A 15,732-nucleotide genomic window follows, 5' to 3' on the forward strand; every position below is an offset into this window, starting at 1 on the left:
AGCCAAAATGACATAATTAGCTTGTTTGGTTCATTTATGACATAATGAGCTTAGTTAGGTAAGAAAATGGCATAATGACCTTGGTTAGCTCATAAATGTCATATACTTAGCTTATTTTCCTCCAAAATGACACCATAAGCTTAGTTAGCTCTAAAATGGCATAATTACGTTATTTAGATATAAAAGGCACAAACAAGGAATAATAAGAAGAAACAAGGAAGAGGAGAAAAAATAAGAGAAGAAGAAAGAGAAGAAAAAGAAAGGATAAAATAAGAAGAATGAGAAGGAAGAGGATAAAAAGTTAGAAGAAGAGAAGAAAGATGAGCTTCTTTTTTCTTTCTTCTTATTATTTTCCTTCTTTTCTTTTGATTCTTATATTCTTCTTCTAGTCTTCTTTTTCTTCTTCTTCTTCTAGTCTTCTTCTTCTTCTTCTTCTTCTTCTAGTCTTCTTCTGCTTCTTCTTCTTCTTCTTTTTGTACTACTTCTTCTACTACTCCTCTAACTTTCATATCCCCATTTTGTAGATTTGATTCACTACATGGAATCTCGCATTGATGGAGTGCTTTAGTTTTTGTTTTGATTTGTGTTGATGAACAATATGGAACTATATGTATGTATATATGGATGAATAGTGTTAAACTCTGTATGTATTGGTTCTTTTCATCTGGCCTAGCTCACTATATATCATATATGTGTTGTGAACTATATATATTATATATGTGTTGTGAAAATGCAGGGAAATAACAAAAAAAATAAAAATGGGGTAATATAGGAACTTTGTCGTCTACCAGCCGACGACAAAGGCCTTTGCCGTCCGCCAAGTGATGGCAAAGGTGACACATGGCAACAACATATGCAACCTGCGAGCACCAGTTCTGAACCATTTGGTCATTTTGTCGTCATCTGGCCGACAACAAAGGCCAGGGCTGGCAGAGAAAGGGCAGGGGCTGGCGGAGGCAGGAGTGACGTCAGCTGGTAGACGACAAAGGCTCAGCTTCTTTGTCGTCAGGTGGCAGACGACAAAGGCTGTCGTTAGGCACCTAACGGGGCTGACAGCTGTGCTTTGTTGTCTAGCTCCTTTGTCATCTGTTTGTCTAGGAACACTGACGACAAAGTTCTTTGTAATCTGCTGCGCCCTTGCATAAGGCAACAAAGCTCATTAGTGTGACTTCCAGTGTCGAAAGTGGGGCATCAGCCAGCAGAGGGCAAAGGTGGTTGCCGTCCGTGACCTGGTCCTTTGCCGTCTGCTATGGCAGATGGCAAGGAGGCTGATTTCTGTAGTGTGTAGAAAAAAATACAAGGTTAGAAGAGGCAACGATTATCGTTTCATCCACAAGGGGGGCAAGTTTCCCTATCGAAACCACGAGGGTTCTTGCAATAAGCTCCGATTTTTAAAAAAGATTGGCCCAAATTGGACAGTTCTTTTACCACGACATATATGTGCCATGTTGTGACACCATACCAAGTTTCATGATTTTATGTTGAGTTCTGGATTTACGGGTACATAAAAACCGAGATTCCTAGTGTTTAAGGCCGAGCCAGGACACATATACGATTGTAATCCATTCCCATTCCTTAAATGGTACTTAAACATGCACCCAAGGACAATTTGGTGCACTTGAGCATGTATTTGTAGTTTAGATTTGAAATATGGACATTAAATGTCTAGAAAAGTAAATTAATGTACAAAAAGGCCAAACGAACCCTGAATAATTTCAAATTTTACCATGAATCTCCTATTGTCCCATGTTGCATGTTGAAAACAAATACAATGTGAAAAGAGGCAATGATTATCGTTTCGCCCACAAGGTGAACACTTTCCCAATCGGGACAACTCGAGTTCTTGCGAGAAGCTCCGGTTTGAAATAAAGATTGGCCCAAATTGGACAATGTTTACCACAATATATATATTTATATATACATACATATATATATATATATGTGTGTGTGTGTGTGTGTGTGTGCCATATTATGAAACCATAGCAAGTTTTATGATTTTCTAGTGAGTTTGGGATTTACGGGGACTTAAAAATTGAGATTCCAATTGTTTGAGGCCGATTCAGGACACTGATAGGGTTGTAATCCATTCCCATTCCTTGCATGGGACTTAAACATGCACCCAAGGACACATTTATGATTTTTCTAGACATTTTGGTGCATTGGAGTATGTATTTGCAGTTTAGATTTGAATTATGGAGCTTAAATGCCTAGAAAAGTTAAATAATGTGTAAAAAAGGCCAAACGAACCATCAATAATTTCAAAAGTCAGCACGAATCTCATGTTGTCACATGTTGCATGTAGAAAACAAATACAAGGCGAGAAGAGGCAACAATTATCGTTTCGCCCACAAGGTGGAAACGTTTCCCTATCGCGGCCACGCTGGTTCTTGTGAGATGCTCCGGTTTGTAAAAAAAATCGGCCCAAATTGGACAATTATTTTACCACGACATTTATATGTACCGTGTTGTGACACCATACCAAGTTTCATGATTTTATTGTGAGTTTCGGATTGGCAAGGACTTAAAAATCGAGATTCCCAGTGTTTTAGGTCGATTCAGCACACTAATACGGTTATAATCCATTCACATTCCTTGCATGGGACTTAAACATGCACCCAAGGACTCATGTATGATTTTCCTAGCCATTTTGGTGCAATAGAGCATGTATTTGTGGTTCAGACATGAATTACATATGGACATTAAATCCATAGAAAACTCAACTAATGTATAAAAAGGTCAAACGAACCCTAAATAATTTCAAATTTCAAAAAAAAATCACTATTGTTCCATGCTACCTGTAGAAAACAATACAATATGAGAAGAGGCATTGATTATCGTTTCACCCACAAGGAGGACATATTTCCCCATTGGAACCACGAGGCTTCTTGAGAGAGAAGCTCTAGTTTGTAGGAGGCTTGTAATAAAGCTTGCCCCAAAATGGACAATTTTTTTCCACAACAGATATGTGCCATGTCGTGACGCCATGCCAAGTTTCACAATTTTCAGATGTGTTTTGGATTTATGGGGATTTAAAAACCGAGATTCTCAATGTTCAGGGCCGAGCCGAGATGTGTTTTGCATTCCATTCCCATCCTTTGCATGGGACCTAAACAAGCATCGAAGGACACATGTATGATTTTTCTAGCCATTTTGGTGCACTCGAGCATGTATTTGTAGGTCCAATTTCAATTATTTAAATTAAATTAATGCTTAGAAAGCTTAATTCTAATATATAAAAGTCCAAATGAGCCCTAAATATTTACGACGATTCTGGTCAACAGTCTAGCACCCGTGGGTAAGCACTGTGCGCACGCGTCGTGCTAGCTCATGCTTCCTTCTTTACTAAATTTTACATATTATTGGTGTTATATATCCAAACACTTTATCGTTTCCCACCACTCCTCCCATCGTTTTCCCGCCTCTTCTACCATCGGTTTCCCGCTGCCAGTGTCAATGTCCATAGAAGGCTAGGCAGTAACACACTAGCCATGTAAAGACCGCACACAATTTCTTCATTATAACAGGATGAACCGTTTGCGATAGACCATCTAGCTCGAAATAGAAAAACATACTACCTGCCTTGAGCGATGCAAAAATCGGCGGTTCTGCCACTTTTCCTTATTACTGGAGATGCGTATTCTTTTTCGACTGTGTGCGATATTGGTTGCTCCCGCCCCACGTCAATTCCTTTCCCCAAATTTTAGTTGTCGCGGTATTTCAAACATCGCCCCCACTACTCTCCACCACCGACTGATACATCTCCAATGCATCTATAATATTTTATTGTTCCATGCTGTTATGTTATAATTCTTGGATGTGTTATGATGATTCTCTAGCAACTTTATATCATTTTTGGGACTAACCTATTGACATAGTGCCTAGTGCTCGTTGCTATTATTTGCTGTTTTTCCTTCGCAAAAAATCCTTATGAGATGAGGTCTAATTGCCACGAAACTTTACGGAGATATTTTTGGACTAGAAGGAAACTTGGGAACCAACAATGAGCAGCATAAGAGGCCAAGGGGGTCCACTCGACACCAGGGCACGCTAGAGGCCCGTGGCATGGCCTGGTATCAAGTGGGGGCCTCAGGAACCCCCTCCACCACCTATGAGCTCTATAAATACCCCAATATCCAGAAAACCCTAGAGGAGTCGACAAAAAACATTTCTACCGCCGCAAGTTCCAGAACCATGAAAACCAATGTAGAGCCCATTGCGGAGAAGAACACAATCATGGAGGGGTTCACCATCCTCGTTGGTACTCATTGGATGATGCGTGAGTATTTCATATCAAACCTATGGGTCCGTATGTAGTAGCTAGATGGCTTTCTCTCTTGCTTGTTTCTCAATACAATGGTCTCTTGGAGATTCATTTGATGTAACTCTTTCTTTTGCAATGTATTTGTTGGGATCCGATGAATTGTGAGTTTATGGTCAAATCTATGAAAACAAATTCATGCTTGATTATTATGGGCTCGTATTTCTTATTTGATATTTGGTTTTTGTCTGGCCAACTTGATCTTTTACCTTGCAATGGGAAGATGTGCTTTCTGATGGGTTCAATCTTGCGGTGCTCAATCTCAATGATAGAAAGAGACATGACATGCATGTATCGTTGCTATCAAACGATGGGTTCTATTCCTACATGAATAGATCTTGTCTACATCATGTCATCATTCTTAAGGCATTACTCCATTTCTCCATGAACTCAATACACTAGATGCATGTTGGATAGCGGTCGATGTGTGGAGTAATAGAAGTAGATGCAGGCAGAAGTGGGTCTACTTATCTTGGACGTGATGCCTATATACATGATCATTGTCTTGAATATCGTCATAATTATTTTCTTTTATATAAATTGCGCAACAGTAATTTATCTACCCACTAGTGAAACCTACGATCCCCGGGTCTACTTCACATCATCTATTTGCAATCTCTACTTTGCTATTTGCTTTTCTATTTTGTTAGCTCTTTTATTTTCAGGTCTATATTATCAAAAAAACCAAAAATACCTTGTTGCATTATATTTGTTATCACTCTTATTTGCATCTATTCATCTATCCTCACTTTACCCACGAGGGATTGACAACCCCTCCACGCGTTGGGTTGCAAGGATTTTCTATTTGTGTGCAGCTGCTGCTTACATAGTCTTGTGGATCTTCCTACTGGATTGATACCTTGGCTTCTTAACTCAGGGAAATACTTGTCTTCGCTGTGCTACATCACCCTTTAAGCTTGGAGGACACCAAGAAATTAGCGAGGATCGTCACCGACCTTACAGTACAATTCCAGTAGCCGACGCATTTGAACCGTCACCCTCACTCGTCAACCACCATATCCACCCCAACATTACTGAAATTTTTAGTAGTCTTATCTTCAAACAAAACCCTGCGCCCCCCTCCATAGCCCCCCTCCAACTTGAACCCTAGATCACCGGCACCACCACGGCCGGCGCTTCCAACCCCCGTCGGTCTGTTCGTGCCTCCTAACTTAGATAATAAAGTTTAGGTTACCCAGCAATTCCCATACCATTGCCCCTGAGTTTTTAGATGAGGCATGCGGTGTCCCTCCCTTCTAGATCCACATCCCCTACTCTAGAGAGTGGCAACCTAAGCCCGACCACATATCCCACAGAGATCGACGAGCGTTCGGCCAAAAAGAGGTTTATCATGAACTATCTGACGGAAGTTGGCAAGCTGACCATCGTTCGTCCTCACCTGTCGATCCCGGAGCAACACCTCACCGCGGAAGCCGGATAGGAAGTTGACTACATTGCCATGCCGAAGGCTTCACGTCAGAGGGCTAGTGTATTACTATATCTCCGGAAAGCTGGCTATGACATCAAGCTCGTCGACAGCGGCGGCTTCACGCATGCCTGGTCATAGATTAAGTGGTCCATCCCCAACTCCTTTGGTTCAACCGCCGTCTATTGATAACCCACAAGTATAGGGGATCAATGGTAGACTTTTTCGATAAGTAAAGGTTTCGAACCCAATGAGGAGCTAAAGGTAGAACAAATATTCCCTCAAGTTCTATCGACCACCGATACGACTCTATGCACGCTTAACGTTCGCTTTACATAGAACAAGTATAAAACTAGAAGTACTTTGTAGGCTTGATAGGATAGATTGGCAAGAAAATAAAGAACGCATAAATAAAAACTAGGGGCTGCTACGATAAAGACACAACTAAGTTGTTCTTAGTAGAGATATTTTTGTCAGAAGAAGGTTATTTTTCCCTAGGCAATAGATAACTAGACCAGTAATCATTATTGCAATTTTATATGAGGGAGATGCATAAGCTAACATACTTTCTCTACTTGGATCATATGCACTTATGATTGGAACTCTAGCAAGCATCCGCAACTACTAAAGATCATTAAGGTAAAACCCAACCATAGCATTATAAGGTATCAAGTCCTCTTTACTCCCATATGCAACAACCCACCTACTTGGGTTTATGCTTCTGTCACTCAAGCAACCCACCATAGGTAAATCATGAACACATTGCAACACCCTACAACAGGATCCCTCACGCTTGTGCCACACGGAGAGCACCATAGGACAACATTGATAATAAAACATGCAACACAAACCAATCATGATCATCAATCAACCCATAGGACAAAACGAATCTACTCAAACATCATAGGATAGCCAATTATCCATACATCATTGGGAAATAATATATAGTGTTGAACACCATGTTTAAGTATAGACCACATCAGGGAGAAGGGGTGTTACACCGCTGCATAGAGGGGGAGAGAGTTGGTGATGACGGTGGCGAAGTTGTTGGTGTAGATCATCGTCATGATGATGGCCCCGACGGCGTTCCGGTGCCACCGGGAGAGAGGGGCATAGAGCCACCCTCCTTCTTGTTCTTCCTTGGCCTCCCCCCTAGATGAGAGGAGGGTTTCCCTCGGGTCCTTGGCCTCCATGGCAGCGGAGGGGCGAGAGCCCCTCCGAGATTGGATCTCTCTCTGTTTCCTTCTGTTTCCGCGTTTTTCTGCGTTTTAGATTCTAGTGTTTCACCCTTTCTTATATTCCCGCAGATCCGTAACTTCGACTGGGCTGAAATTTTAACATGATTATTATCCAGATATTAGCTTTCTTGCACCGAATGAAGGGCACCAACTGCCTTATGGGGTGGCCACAAGACGACCTAGCCTGCTCTAATCCCAGGTCGTGCCCGTGTGGCTTGTGGGCCCCTCGGGCACGGCCTGGTGTTGATTCCATTTCCCAAAATTCACATATATTCCAAAAAAGATCTCCGTAACTTTTTTCCCGTTTGGACTTTGTTTGGTATGTATTTTCTGCAAAACAAAAAACATGCAACAAACATGAACTCGGACTGGGCACTCGATCAATACGTTAGTCCGAAAAATAGTATAAAAAGTTTCCAAAAGTACATGAAAGTTGTAGAATATTGGCATGAAACAATAAAAAATATAGATACGGCGGAGACATATCAGCATCCCCAAGATTAATTCCTGCTCGTCCTCGAGTAGGTAAATGATAAAAAATATAATTTTTTATGTGGAATGCTACCTAGCACAATCTTGATCACATAATCTAATTATGGCATGAATATTAAGACACGAGCGATTCAAAGCAATAGTCTATCATTTGACATTAAGACAATAATACTTCAAGCATACTAATAAAGAAATCATGTCTTCTCAAAATATCATGGCTAAAAGAAAGTTATCCCTACAAAATCATATAGTCTGGCTATGCTCCATCTTCATCGCACAAAGTATTAAATCATGCACAACCCCAGTTTTAGCTAAGCAATTGTTTCATACTTTAGTATTCTCAAACTTTTTCAACTTTGATGCAATACATGAGCGTGAGCCATGGGTATAGCACTATAGGTGGAATAGAATATGGTGGAGGTTTTGGAGAAGACAAAAACAAGGAGATAGTCTCACATCAACTAGGCGTATCAACGGGCTATGGAGATGCCCATCAATAGATTTCAATCCAAGTGAGTAGGGATTGCCATGCAACGGATGCACTAGAGCTATAAGTGTATGAAAGCTCAAAAAGAAACTAAGTGGGTGTGCATCCAACTCGCTTGCTCACGAAGACCTAGGGAAATTTGAGGAAGCCCATCACTGGGATATACAAGCCAAGTTCTATAATGTAAAATTCCCACTAGTATATGAAAGTGACAATATATGACACTCTCTATCATGAAGATCATGGTGCTACTTTGAACCACAAGTGTGGAAAAAGGAATAGTAGCATTGCCCCTTCTCTATTTTCTCTCATTTTTTTATTTTCTCCCCATTTTTTTGCTGGGCTTATTTGGCCTTTTTTTATTTGGGCTGCTTTGGCCTCTTTTATTTTCATGAAGTCCGGAGACTCATCCCAACCTGTGTGGGAATCATAGCTTCCATCATCCTTTCATCGCATGGGACAATGCTCTAATAATGATGATCATCACAATTTTATTTACTTACAACTCAAGAATTACAACTCGATACTAGAACAAAATATAACTCTATATGAATGCCTCCGGCGGATGTGCAATGATCTAGCATAGCAATGACATCAAAAACATGAAAACATCATGCTAGTTATCTTATGATCATGCAAAGCAATATCCAATGATGGTGCGTGACATAATAAACGAAATGGTGGAAGTTGCATGGCAATATATCTCGGAATGGCTATGGAAATTCAATAATAGGTAGGTATGGTGGCTGTTTTGAGGAAGGTGGGTTTAATGCAACGGCGGGAGTTTCGCGGTACTAGAGAGTCTAGCAAATGTGGAAGTGTGAGAGTGCATATAATCCATAGACTCAACATTAGTCATGAAGAACTCACATACTTATTGAAAATTTTTATTGGTCATCGAAACAAGGTACTACACGCATGCTCCTATGGGAAGGGTTGGTAGGAGTTAACCATCGCGCGATCCCGACCTCCACACAAAGGATGAAAATCAATAAATAAATCATGCTCTGACTTCTTCACATAACGGTTCACCATACGTGCATGGTTCATGAATCACAAACTTTAACAAAAATATTTCTACCAATCCACAATTACTAACTAGCATGACTCTAATATCACCATGTTTATATCGCAAAACTATTGCAAGGAATCAAACATATCATATTCACTGATCTACAAGTTTTATGTAGGATTTTATGACTAACCATGTGAATGACCAACTCGTGTTAGCTCTCTAAATATATATATAAGTGAAGCATGAGAGTTTAATTATTTTTACAAAAGATATGACCACTCTCTAACAAATATAAGTGAAGCAAAATAGCATTGTACAAATCACGGTTTTCTTATGTGTAGAGAAATAGGCAATCCAAACTTCAAATGATATAAGTGAAGCACATGAAGCATTCTATAAAGCCATACTCAAAAGATATAAGTGAGGTGCAAAGAGCCTTATATAAATCAACCAAGGGCTTTATCATACCGACATGGTGCATTATTAAAAGAAAAATAAAAAGCACACGACGCTCCAAGATTTATGCATATCATGTGACGAATGAAAATATAGCTCCAAGTGAAATTACCGGTGGTTGTTAGAAGAAAGAGGGGATGCCTTCCGGGGCATCCCCAAGCTTAGTTGCTTGGGAGGCCTTGAATGTTAGCTTGGGGTGCCATAGTCATCCCCAAGCTTAATCTCTTTCCACTCCTTATTCCTTCATCCATCGTGATCTCGCCCAAAACATGAAAACTTCAATCACACAAAACTTAACAAAACCCTCATGAGATCCGTTAGTAATAATAAAGCAAATTACAACTTCAAGTATTGTTGCCAACCAATTCATATTTTATTTTTTGAATTTTGTCTAATGTAATATAACTTTTTCCATGGCTTATACCACCGATACAATCGATAGTTTCATCAAAACAAGAAAAACAATGCATCAAAAACAGAATCTGTCAAAAAACATGATAGTCTCTAGTAATATGTACATTCATCATACTTCTGTAACTCTAAATATTCTGAAAACTTAGGAAGAAATAAACAATTTGCAAAGTAGTTCGGTGTAAATATTTCAGAAACTTTTGACATTCGAGTAAAAAATGTAAATTCATGCACTATAGCCAAAGTTTCAGTGTTTGCACTACACACAGCAAACAAGCAATCTAATCGACCTAAAAGGCAAATCTTGGCACATTAGTTTTATAATACAATGGATTTATACAAGGGGATAACAATTTTTGTTGAAATTTTTTGTTATTAAGATTCACAAGGTTTTCATGGGCATGAACAAAGTTCAAGGCATGCTCCCATTTTTACAATGCTTGTCTCTCTCACTTTCATTTTTCCTTTTGAAAAGTTTTAGGTTCCCCTCTTTATTTTTATTTTTTTAAAACTATATAAAAGACACAACATAATAAAATGACTCTCTAAAACTTTTGGGTTGTCTCCTTGGCAGCGCTTTCTTTAAAGCCATTAAGCTAGGCATAAAGTGCTCAAGTAATTGATCCACCCGAATCCCAAGGTATATCAAAGCCAATTTTAATTAACAATGATTTGTAATTCATCAGTGAGCACAAAGTAACATATATCACGCACCAAAGAAGTCTAACTCTCTTCCTATGGATCAGCATGTCATAAAAGAACAATTCATGCACACAAAGTAAAGGCCAATGCATAGTATAAACAATTTCTTGCAATTTTATCGTATTGGAAACATAGAGAGGTGAAGATGTAGTTCCTCTCATAATAATTGCAAGTAGGAGCAGCAAGCACGTGAGTATTATATCTATCAAAATCATCATGTGTAATAGTAAAAGGCAACCCATCTATATAATCCTTAATAAGTGAAAACTTCTCCAATATAGTGTAGTTGGGAGAATTCAAAAACATAATAGGACTATCATGTGTGGGTACAATAGCAACAATTTCATTCTTAACATAAGGAACTTTAGCAAGTTCATCTCCATAATCATCATTCATATTGGCATCATGGCCACAAGCATAGAAAGCATCAAGTTCATCAAAAAGGGATATCTCAAATTGATTCAAGGGCTCATAGCAATTATCATAGCGAGGAAGTGAACCTAGCTCACTTGGCTAGTGGAGTGGATGTACAACCCAGCCAGCCAGGTTCAAGTCCCCACGGGCGCGAATTTGGGTTCTTATTATTTCAAAACAAACTAGCTATGGGGGGTTTCCTACAGTTTTCCTTCAAAAAAAATTTATCATAGGATTCATCCTTCGGTAAGCAAGAAGGGAAATCAAAGAATATATGAGTTGAAGAGTTACTCTCATTAGAAGGTGGGCACGGGTAGCTAATCCGCTCTTCCTCCTTTTGTTCTTCTCTCTTCTCCTCGTCTTTTTCATCCAATGAGCTCACAGTGTCATCAATTTCTTCTTCCATAGATTCCTGCAAAATATTAGTCTCTTCTTGGTTAGCGGAGACTTTCTGTAACATCCCAAAATTATAAATTTTGGAATGTTAATATAATTATTAGATTGATTGTTTGTTTGCTTGCTTGAGTGATTGAAACTTGTGTGAAATTTGAAACTTTTCAAAAACTTTTGAATGAGAGGGAATAAAATGACTTTCCCCATCTCCGGTGAATTCAAATTCAATCATTTAAAAGCAAAGAGAGAAGATGACATGACTTCTTCAACTATAAAGAATTTGAACGGAGTTTGCATTTGAATCCTTTCAAAATATTTGCCCTTGCTTCTATATTTTCCTTCCCGGAGAAAATGCCCCGACAAAATTCTTGCACGCAAGAAAGAGCGGAGGAACATGACCCTCAAAAACACGGGCATTTTGAAAGTTATTTGAACCCTAAAACTTAGAGGGTCATTTGAAAATTATTTGCAAAAGAAAATAAATCTTTTAGGCAAATTTGTGAAAATAATTTTTTCTGAAGTTTTTATTTTTGCCGTGGAAAAATGCCCATCTTTTAGATTTTATTTTTCTGGTAATTTTAGTATATAGAAACTCTTTATTCCGAATTGATTTGAATTCCCTTTTATCGTTTTAGTTTCCTAGTTTTTTAAAAAAAGGAAAGAAATCGCGTTTAATAGGAAATAAAGAGCTGGCCCATTAAGGAGTTTCTAAATCTGGCCCGTTTAGTATCTTCTCCTTCCTCTAGTCATTCACGTTACCAGGAACTTCCATGGCAGGAACCAAGAGATCCTCCCCTTCCGGAATTCGCGAATCTCCTTCCCTCCCAGCACCTCCTCGCCACCTATAAAGTATCCCCTCGTCCTCCTCGTTCCATTCCCCTCGAGAAACGCCCCGTTCCCATGCTCGTAGCCACGGCGCCACCATCCTCATCTTCCTGTCAAGAACGGAGTATAGTAGGTCTCGTGGCGCTTCCCCATCACGCCTGCCGAGCCTCTCCAGCGCCCCACCCCCTGCCGTGCTACTCCTCCGCCGATTCCCCACCCCGCCGGCGACCTCCCCACCTCGCCGGAGCAGCTACCTCGCCGGAGTTCTTCCTCTCTGTCACCCATGGTGAGATTCATGAAATCCCGTATTGCATTTTTTCAGAAAATTGCAATTTTAGAAAATTCATATCTATTAGTCTATAACTCAGAATTAGGTGATTCTTTTTGCGTTGGATCAAACATTTTTTGTAGTTTCCGTAGATATATAATTTATCTATGTTTGGATTTATAAAAATTGATTTAGATCAGATTTGAATTAAAGCTTGTTTTGCTTATTCCGGGAGTTTAAAAATAGCTTTTAATTTGATTATTTTTGCTGTTGTTTCCTATTGATCATATATTTCAGTAGTTTAAGTTTCAATGTTTTTTAAATAATTTTACTTAGGGTTTTAAGCAAAACAGATTATGTTTTAGCCTTTTTTGTTTTCTTGCTATTTCTTTTGTATTAATTGTTCTTAATTTGTTTGTTTTTGTAATTGTGACAAGTTATATTTTGTTTTCTGATATTTACCAGTAAGTTTTCAACAACAACAAAATTTTACTTTATTTATTCTTATTTGTTTGCACGGAATCAATTCTAGTTCTATACTAACTTGCGAATTGATTGCATTGCTAGTTTGATTTCCTATTTTGAAAATACTTATAAAAAATATTATTTTGTAAATTTTACTTCTATTATCTTAGTTATTTTATATTTTGTTTTCTGTTATTTTTTCTATTTTAGTGTTTTATTTTCTGTTAGACAAAAACTATTTAGTGTTTGACGTAGTAGAAGACTCCCTAGTCTTATTTGAAGTTCCCTTTGTATTCCTATTCGCTCTCTCTGTTGTTTTGATTGCTAGAATGATTGCTAGTATGAGTGCTTATGTGAATGATATGTTTGTTATATAGATTTCATCGGAGAGTGACGAGTAGTCTATCAAGTTATTTCTCGAGAAAACTCTTCTTCGTCAACATCACCAGGCAAGTCACTTTGATCATACTATCACCTATGTTTTATGCATCGTAGATCTACCATCCTATGCCCAATTGCATGCTGCTTAGGTACTTGAAAATTTTAGTATAGATTGTAGTATCATGTGGTAGGCACACAACAACCCCGATACTTGGCCCCGGGACGACAAATTTCATATTGCTATGCTTGAGTAGACGGGATTTCGGTTGAGTGCATAACACGAGTGATGCGAGGTTGATTAAATAATCAAGACCGGTTAAGACAAGATTTTCAAGACCTCGGACGCAATGCAACTCTGGGTGAAGGACGGTTGATCGGCTCCCTGGAGAACCCAGTGGATGACCCGGGATGCTGGAGAGGCCATGACATCCTGCGGAAAGCTTCACCCAGGCTCAAAGAGACGGACGGATATTTTCAAGACCCAAGGCTTACCTGCACAGCCACAAGTCATTATGGGCTCTGGCTTGGTTGGACAACACGGCCACTCTGGACAGGCGGTGCTAGCAGATGTAGAAGAACGGTAGGAATGGATGGGCACCGACAGGGATTCAGAGGGACCCGTTGAAAGACCATGTTTTGATCATCCGGTCTTCGAACACCCTGAAGTGCGAGGACATACTCGGAGGCGATCAAATCTTGTGGGGAACGTGTGCAATACTCTGCAGAGTACTCAAACCTAATCGATTAGCCGTGTCCACGGTCATGGACAACTTGAGCCAAAGGAACTGAAGTTATCTGAAATTCTCAACGCCATTAAATATATTTGATGAGGGTAATTATTGACAACTCGGGTACGAGAATTGGTTGGCGGAACCATCTCGTTAACAACAAACAACGTAGTAACATTTTGCTTTTAAGCCTCTCTTGATGTAGGAGAAAACTTGCTTTTCGCTAAAAACTTATAGCTCCACCTGCCATATATGCATATAGTATAGCTGATTACTTTTCACTCCTCTCATATGTGACTTGCCGGCATATTCAATATGCTGACCTACACGGCTGCAACGTCTTATGTTGCAGATATTTTTCTTTAACGAGTAAGAGTACGATTCAGGGTTACGGTCTACACTCAACTTGCTGTTGGTGTTTATCGGGACTCCACTCCCTTGACTACTTCCGCTGAAATAATTAAGGTATATATCAATTTTACGCTATTTACATGTGATTGCACTTTGATATATACATTGATGTACTGTGTGGCACAGAAACACAGAGGCTTGACTCGTTTTGAGTCGGGTCGCTACACTTTCTCAATAAATCGACAAATATTGGCATTATATTCATAATTGGCATAGCAGTAACGAAGCATAGCCAAATCTTGAGATCGGTAAACAACATCATCATAATCTTCACACTTTTCAAACAAAGCTTCAATTTCATAAGCACCCTTAAATGCAACAAACTCTTCTATTTGTTCTACATCATAGTAATCATATATACCATTAGCATAAGAAGCCAAGGTTTCATTATCATTAAATTCACATGAAAGGGGAAGGTGTTTAGCCTTCATCCTTGAGCAACAAGTAATATCATATCTCAAGCATATATTCCAAGCATACCATTTCAACATATGAATTTGATCCCATAAGAGTTTTCCTTTTTGAGTCAAGCGATAATCGCTAAAATATTCACAAGGATCCAACGTGTCTCCGATAATATAATTGAATGGGGTTTTCTCAGGATTATTAAAGTAGTGCATGATATCTTCCACATAATGATCATCAAGGGTTTTAGGAGGTTCCCCATCTCCATAAGTAGCAAGTACACCTATTTTTTGGTATTTCATGTTCCATATCCATAACTAAAGATAGAGAACAACTTAAACAGCAAATAACTTCTACTTAGTTATAAAGCAAACAAACACACACAAGAATATTCACCCCACGCTATTGCTCCCCAGCAACGGCGCCAGAAAAAGGTCTTGATAACCCACAAGTATAGTTGATCAATTGTAGCCTTTCTCGATAAGTAAGAGTGTCGAACCCAACGAGGAGCTAAAGGTAGAACAAATATTCCCTCACGTTCTATCGACCACCGATACAACTCTGCGCGCGCTTAATGTTCGCTTTACCTAGAACAAGTATGAAACTATAAGTACTTTGTAGGCATGATATGATAGGTTTACAAGAAAATAAATAACACGTAAATAAAAACTAGGGGGTGCTAAGATAAAAAAACAGCTAAGTTGGTCCTAGAAGATATCTTTTTGTCACAAGAAGGTTATTTGTCCCTAGGCAATCGATAACTAGACCGGTAATCATTATTGCAATTTTATATGAGGTTGAGGCATAAGATAACATACTTTCTCTACCTGGATCATATGCACTTATGATCGAAACTCTAGCAAGCATTCATAACTACTAAAGATCATTAATGTAAAA

At 39.0% G+C, this 15,732-nt stretch overlaps 1 pseudogene; it reads left to right on the forward strand.

Annotated features, from left to right (window-relative positions):
• LOC123398239 overlaps window positions 1–15,732 on the forward strand; it is a 97,324-nt pseudogene that overhangs the window by 18,835 nt on the left and 62,757 nt on the right.

This window comes from Hordeum vulgare, chromosome 1H (genome assembly GCF_904849725.1).
Source record: "Hordeum vulgare subsp. vulgare chromosome 1H, MorexV3_pseudomolecules_assembly, whole genome shotgun sequence".
Classification (NCBI taxonomy): Eukaryota; Viridiplantae; Streptophyta; class Magnoliopsida; order Poales; family Poaceae; genus Hordeum; species Hordeum vulgare.